This window comes from Kogia breviceps, chromosome 5 (assembly GCF_026419965.1).
Source record: "Kogia breviceps isolate mKogBre1 chromosome 5, mKogBre1 haplotype 1, whole genome shotgun sequence".
NCBI classification, from domain to species: domain Eukaryota; kingdom Metazoa; phylum Chordata; class Mammalia; order Artiodactyla; family Physeteridae; genus Kogia; species Kogia breviceps.
The window spans coordinates 49,598,311-49,606,259 of record NC_081314.1 but is presented as its reverse complement, the minus strand read 5'-3'; the positions used below and the strand labels follow the sequence as shown (position 1 = coordinate 49,606,259).

The following is a 7,949-nucleotide window of genomic DNA, read 5'->3' as shown; positions in this document are numbered from 1 at the left end:
CTGTTTGTAAGAAATTTCTGTGAAAAGTAGTAAGTAAAATGAAGCTATTGATAGTATGCAATAGGACTCAGGTCAAAAAATAAAATATCTAAAATCAATATCTAAAATAGCTTGTTTAACAGAAGAATTAAACACATGCACTTTTCTCCACTCTAATCCAAAACAGTAAAGTTAAAAATTTATAAACACACAAGAACAATCAGACCAGAAGAGACATCAGATGAGAGGTATAAAAACATTTCTGGAAGATGTGAAGTAAATAAACAGATCATTATTGACTTAGTAGACTAGAGAAAGCATAAAATCATTATTGAATATTAGAATAGAAATTCACTTCTCAACAATGGATGCTAAAGGACAATGGAGCAGCCTATATTAAAAATTCTGAAAAAAATTATTTGTATAGACTTTAAGCAAAGCCAATTCAAAATTAAATGTTAAAGTAGACAAAGAAATTTTCAGACACACATGGACTCATAAAATGGCTACTGTATTAGTTTTCTAGGCTGTGTGACAAATTACCATAAATGTAACAGCTTACGAGAAAACACATTTGTTACCTTACTGTTTCTATGGGTCAGAAACCCAAGTACAACTGAGCTACATCTTCTCAGGGTCTTGCAAGTCTGCAATTAAAGTGTTGGCCAGGGCTTAGTTCTCATCTGGAAGTGAGTTAAGGAAGGATCCACTTCCCTGATCACGTGGTTGTTGGTAGTGTTTATTCCCTGCAGATGTAGGATTAAGAGCTTCGGGGTTTTTTTCTGGCTGGCTGTCAAAGACTGACCTCTGCTCCTGGAGTCTGCCTGCAGTTCCTAGAGGCTGCTCATGGTTTCTTGCCACTTGTCATGTGGACTTCCCCAACATGGCTGCTTACTTCATCAAGTCAGCAAGGAAAGAGACACTGGATCAAGATTGGTGCTTCAATCATATATAATAATGTACAAGTCCTGCACACAGTCAAAGAGAGATTATACAAAGGCATGAATACCAAGAGGTATTCATGAAGACATGAACTATTAGCACTATTAGTGACAATAGTCATTATTAGCAGAGGACTTCCTTGTTTCCAGCACCCTCTTCCTGTCCCCAGTCAAGGTTCCCCTGGTACACCTAGAAGAAAATTTGGTACCATTTATATGTGTGTGTGTGTGTGTGTGTGTGTGTGTGTGTGTGTGTGTGTGTGTATGTATATATATATATATATATATATATATATATATATACTGATGTTGCCCTCATACTTTTTCATTTATCTGTAGAACCCAAGTATTTCTCTTCCTCCTCAGTATATTGCATTGCTTTGCTCAGCAGAGGAATGATGCAAGAAAGACAATACTTTTATTTCCTGCATATCATCTCCACAATGTTAATTTTGAGAAAAATATACACGTGCATTTATGTGGATCTGTTTGTACAGAAGGTTTCTTTTTTTTATATCTTTTGAGAATGATCAGAGGAGATTTGATAGATAATAGATGATAGATAGATAGATAGATAGATAGATAGATAAAAGGAATAAAAAGTAGGCTGAATGGTAATATTGTATATTAGTCTTCCCAGAATTCATGGTAGAGTTGGAGGAATGGGAGGTTTGAACAATTAGGATTTTCATTGGTTCCTCATGGGCACCATGAGGAACCCGTATTCTTATTCTTGATTTTTCTCTGGGGATTTCCTTTCTTTCATGTGTGATAGCAATTGCAATTCATTATCAAAAAAACTAGGACTCAGAAAAAGAAATGTCATCTTAAAAAGATGACTCATATTTTAGAATTCAAAAATGGGGAAGTTATGATATTAAAAATGATGGTAATCAGTAAAACAAGTTAAAATGGTGATAAACATGAATTGTTTTGATGAATGTGGGCATGGATAAGATTATGATTAGTGTTTTTTTTAACATCTTTATTGAAGTAAAATTGCTTTACAATGGTATGTTAGTTTCTGCTGTATAAAAAACTGAATCAGCTATATGTATATATATATATATATATCCCCTCCCACATGTGTCTCCCTCCCACCCTCCCTATCCCACCCCTCTAGGTGGTCACAAAACACCAAGCTGATGTCCCTGTGCTATGCAGCTGCTTCCCACTAGCTACCTATTTTCCATTTGGTAGTGTATTTATGTCAATGCTACTCTCTCACTTCGTCCCAGCTTACCCTTCTCCCTCCCCGTGTCCTCAAGTCCATTCTCTACATCTACGACTTTATTCCTGCCCTGCCCTTAGATTCATCAGAACCATTTTTTTTTTTAGATTCCATATACATGTGTTAGCATATGGTATTAGTTTTCCTCTTTCTGACTTACTTCACTCGGTATGACAGACTCTAGGTCCATCCACCTCACTACAAATAACTCAATTTCATTTATTTTTATGGATGAATAATATTGCATTGTATATATGTGTCACATCTTCTTATCCATTCATTTGTCGATGGACACTTAGGTTGCTTCCAAATCCTGGCTATTGTAAATAGTGCTGCAATGAATATTGTGGTACATGTGTCTTTATGAATAATGGTTTTCTCAGGGTATATGCAGAGTAGTGGGATTGCTGTGTCATATGGTAGTTCTATACCGTTCTCCGTAGTGGCTGTATCAATGTACATTCCCACCAACAGGGCAAGAAGCTTCCCTTTTTTCCACACCCTCTCCAGCATTTATTGTTTCTAGATCTTTTGATAATGGTCATTCTGACCAGTGTGAGGTGATACCTCATTGTGGTTTTGATTTACACATATATTAAAATTGGATCAATACAAAGTTTAACATGACCCCTGCTCAATGTTGATATGCAGATTCATAAAGAATTCCATATTTTGTGATGATAGTTAACAATACTGTATTGTATATGTGAAGTTTGCAGAAGATAGAGCTTAAATTAATCTTACCACACACACACACACACAAAATGGTAACTATGTAGAAGTGATGGATAGGTTAATTAACCTGATTGTAGCACTTTTTTTACAATGTATATATATATATCAAAAAATATTTTGTACCTTAATTATATACAATTTTTATAGGTCAAAGGTATGTCAATAAAGCTATGTGAAATTTTTAAAAATAAGTTTTTTTAAAGATAGGCTTTATTGTTTAGAACATTTACTCTTTCTAAAATCTCATGGATTTCTCATTCTAAAAATCAGACACTACAAACAAAAAAGGCATAATTAATGTTCATCCTGTATGAGATATTGTGTATGCTATTGTGAATCTGTGTTGATTAAAAAATATAAGTTGTAATTAGTCATTTTTATTTTTTAAAAACATATTTCTAATTTTCATTTTCCTCTTTATGTGACATCACTTTCACTGCAGTAAAGAAAAAAATTATATAATTAATATTTTTGTCAATTGGAAAAATCTGATTTAATTTTTTGTGAATGACCAATTCTCTGTCATTCATGTGCACTTCTGAGACAAATCTAGAATGAGAAGATTGTTATTTTCTTTGACGACAGATCTTACCTCTATTGATGATTGTTCTAGTCTTTGTCTCTTAAATTTCAGAAATTCCAGAAACCTTTGATTCATTTCCAGGTATCAGTAAAGTGTTAGAGGAAAGGAAACAATAATTCCAAATGTCCTGAAAACTATCTTTTGTCTAAAAATTCAAAATCCAATAAATCTCCCAGATCAGATGCTGAGGGCAGAATTGAGAAGAGCATCTCAGTGCTTCCACAAGTTTACAGAAGTAGGTATGTAGTATTTTCTCTATTAATATGTGACTTAGTAGATGGCTGGATGAGAACTGAGAGTTCAGTTACTCCGGCTGTAGGAGTTTGATTGCTGATGGCTCTCAACTCAATCCCCCTCCAGGGTTGGAAAAACTGTAGACTCTTTTATGCAAATAAAATATTTCTCAGCCAGGTTGGGGAGCTCGAGTAATTAACTGACAGCTCTGATTTCTAGGTAAATATGATGATGAATTCCTATTTTCTAGAAAAAAAGTTGAAAACTTATCACATCAAGCAGAAATGGACAGTCCCTGGTAGCTCTGTGTTATCAATTGAATTTCCAGGCTTTCTAGGCATATTATGAGGTTTGCATTTACCTTATGTCTTTAGAGCTCCAGAGTAATGAAACTAGACTGAAAAGAGGATAAAGTAAAATAAACAATTGTCCTTTGGTTTTGCTTAAACTGCTGTGTAGCTAAGTGGTTTTTAACCAGTGATTTTGCCCCCAGAGGACATTTGAAATGTCTGGAGACATTTTTGATTGTCTCAACTTTGGAAGGGGGACTTCTATTGACATCTAGTACGTAGAGAACAGCAATGCTGCTAAACATCCTACAGTGCATAGTACAGACTGCTAAACAAAGAATTATGTGCTCCAAAACGTCAAAAGGTTAAGAAACCCCGCCAGCAGGCACTCAGTAATTAAGGAAGGGACAGAGTTACTCTTTTCTTTCTATGGACAACTGCTAAATTAGCCAAACAATTTCTATAAATGTGGTGCTTTTCTGTAAACAAGTCCACAGTTAATTTTGCTTTTTTCTTTCTTATACTGTAGACTTCCAAAGTTTATACAGCTTTTCCAGATTTCTTAACATCAACAGATGAAGGAAAAATGATGAAAATTACAGAAATGTACAATGCCATGCTGATCTCCTATTTGAAAGTATATATATATATATATATATATATATATATATATATATATAAAACTTACACCCTACAAACCATCAAACATGAGAGTGTAAGTTATATATATTTTATATATAATATATATAACTTACCTTTCTGTTACTTTGTACATTAGAGATTATGTGAATGCAAAATCTTTGGCATCAGATAATAATGCTGGCAATGTGACTTCTGTGAAAATAAGACTACAAACTTTTCCAGCAGTCTTTTCTTGTAAAAATGCTGGTGAACTGCTTCTCTAACACTCCAATTCAATAAATATTTATTGTGCTTACAACAGGTGCTGTTATGGAGGTTGGATCGAGTAGCATATTCCTTCCTGGACAATTTACATTTTTCCACACAGCGGACTGCTTTGAATTGGACAAAACTATCCGTTTAAACAAAATTAAAATTTATTTTCTTTGTATAATCTGCTTTTAGAGAAACAAAAAGAAAGTTTATTTTTCTAGCTCAAGCCATTAGCACCACAAAATGAACCTCAGAAGACTCTATTTAGACACAGATATGTTTTCTCATTATAGAATGCTACTTGCAGAAGGTTAACTGATTATGTAGTTAGATCAGTTTGATTTCTTTATTTAGCTAGAGAAAAGGTTAATATAGGAAAAAAAGATTATAATAGTCTATTTATGTAATGTTAGATTATAAGACTTGAAGTTGTTAGTCCAATTGTATTACTGAGACTAAAGCAAAGAGTCATCTCAGGTTTAAGGATTGATTCTCTCCCAAGAATTTGACCCATCCCTACTAGTTCCACTATAAGTCATGATGCTGTGACCTGGATACTAATGCTATCTGTAGCAGTCATCAGAAGTTCGATATTCTTCCCTATGAATTGTCCATTGTGCACACAAGACAAGGATATTCGTTAAAAACAAATTCTCCATTGAGACCTCAAAGACAGTTTAGTGATCACCTGAATGATACTATTTCACTCTCTTTTTTGTTAACTGTCTGTGAAGTCTTAATTTTGGTGTTTTATTTGAATTATTTGTTCAGCTTAGAAAAGACAAGCCATCCAAAGTCAGGAGGAGCCTTTGGCTTGAGGAAAGGTAGACAGGACAAAAGATACACTCATGGACAGTCAGGCAAAGGTATTAAGTCCTCAGAGACTGGCAATGGAAGAAAGTTGAAGTTGTTAGAAATTTACAGGAGCATCTGGGTCATGTTGCCTGTCAGGTGGAGGATCCTCTGTCAGGTTCTAGTAGGTACTAGCCAGTAGATCTATACCTATTACAAGTGCTAGCAGAAAAATATATGAGGGTCATTTATTTTCAGTAAAAGCCAGTAATAGATCTTAATAATAAAAATAAGGAGCAGATTATCCATACTGCCTGTGTTCAAGTATCAGCTCCACCACTTGCTAGCTATATATAGAGATAAATATCTTAACCTCTCTATATCTCAGTTTCTTTACCTGTAAAATCGGAAAATAACAGTACATCTGTGGTTGTTACAGAGATTAAAAGAGTTAATATATGTAGTAATAACATTTTACATGTTAGCTATTATTATGGTAAATATTTTAGCCTCAAATGTTAGCCTCTAAAATTAGAGAAATGAAATATACTTTTATTTTCACAAATCTGTTTGAGTACAGGCAATAAAATGATTTTGTGCTATTATAGACAATAAAATGATTCTAGTTGGTAATTTTACTCAAGGAACATTTATTAAGAGTTCTTAATGTCAATAGCGGCTTTTCTACCCTTAAAATTGAAGCTGAATCCGGCCTCTGTACCCCAACAACAAATTAGATCTTAGAGACAGAGTTTTGGGTGAAGTAGAAAAGAATAGCTTTATTGCTTCACCAAGCACAGGGAGCCAAAGCAGGCTAATGACCTCAAAACTATGTGTCCTAACTTGGAGAGGGTAGTGAGAAGTTTTATAGTAATGGTTCAAAGAGGGCGTGATCAGCTCGTGGATTCTTCTGATTGGTTGGTTGTGAGGTAATTGGGAGTCAGCATCATCGACCTTCTGGTTCCAACTGGTCTGGGGTCTACGTGCTTGTGGGCAGCATACCATCATTAACCATTTATTTCTTCCACCTGGTGGTAGTTTCTGCAAAACAGCTCAAAGAAATTGTTGTGTGTATTCCTTGAATGGGAACCAGGACATTGCCCCAGGGCTGCACTATTGTTTCTCTTGACTATTTGTTTCTCCCTTGTTTGCATCCCCTCACTTCCTAATTAACAAATGCTTGAATCTGCCAGTTGGAAATCAGGGAAGGTCAGGGAGGCTGAATGAAGCCTATTTCCTGTAATCAAAGATGGGGGACATAGAAAGACTTTTGTGCACGGGAGCCCCACAGAGCTGTGCTCAGTATCAAATAGTGTTCAGGCTCTAGTCATACCTTAAATAAGGGTGGTTCGAATTGAATAGGACCTAATTATTTAGTGTTTTCCAAAAAAATGGATGAAAATATTAAAAATGGAGTTACATTGTATGTGAAAGTAATCTCCAAATTGTAGAATTCTAGAGTAAAGACTCTGGCCTTGGGGTTAAATGGAGAAAACAAAAGGATTATAGTGTTCAGTAATTTCATGGATATCCTTAAGAAAGAGTTTAGAATGAAATTCTAAATAGGCTCAAGAAGAATTTACATAAATCATAAGTAATGCACCAAAGGAGTTATGGATATTTGTGTTACATAATTACATGCTAGGATTTTTTTTTTTAAGGAAAATTGCTTGAAAGGAAATGTAAATTTTCTTCCCAAAGCAATCTTTATTGCTCCTCTTAGACACAAAATATTATCCCAGTTGGATTATTTTAAATGAGCAGGATGATTATCATGTACATAGAAATTATTAATGAATATTAGACCCTGCAGTATAATAGAAAGAAAGGAGAATTTAAATCAGAGTGCAGGTGCCTGTCTGGGTTTTGCTTCTATATAGCTATATGAGTATAGGCAAGACAATTCATTTCTAGGAGCCTTTGTTAGATATAAAGTGAAAAATAATTCCTATCTTTACCTTACAATTTTAATTAAGATCAGGTGAAAACAAGTTTATAGGTCTTTGCAAACATTAAAATAATGTCAAATATAAGTAATAATAATAATTATTATTGTCATTTTGCCTTAATTAACCAGGAATATCCACCAATAAAATCAACCGTGGTCAGTCACCATGTTTATTTTCAAACAAATCACATCTATCCTAGAATACTTAATGATAATTTGAAAATATTTATAGCTGATAGAGATTGATCTGAATGACCTTATATAATTCAGGTTTTAGATAAATTTTAGTGAAATGAGAAAACAATCTTTTTGAAAATTTCAA

At 34.1% G+C, this 7,949-nt stretch overlaps 1 non-coding gene across 1 annotated transcript; it reads left to right on the top strand.

Annotated features, from left to right (window-relative positions):
- Positions 1–2,724: 2,724 nt before the first annotated feature.
- LOC131757853 (U6 spliceosomal RNA) lies at positions 2,725–2,826 on the top strand. Its single transcript, XR_009336004.1, has one exon. It is a non-coding gene; the product is annotated as a U6 spliceosomal RNA (small nuclear RNA).
- The last annotated feature ends 5,123 nt before the right edge of the window (positions 2,827–7,949 follow it).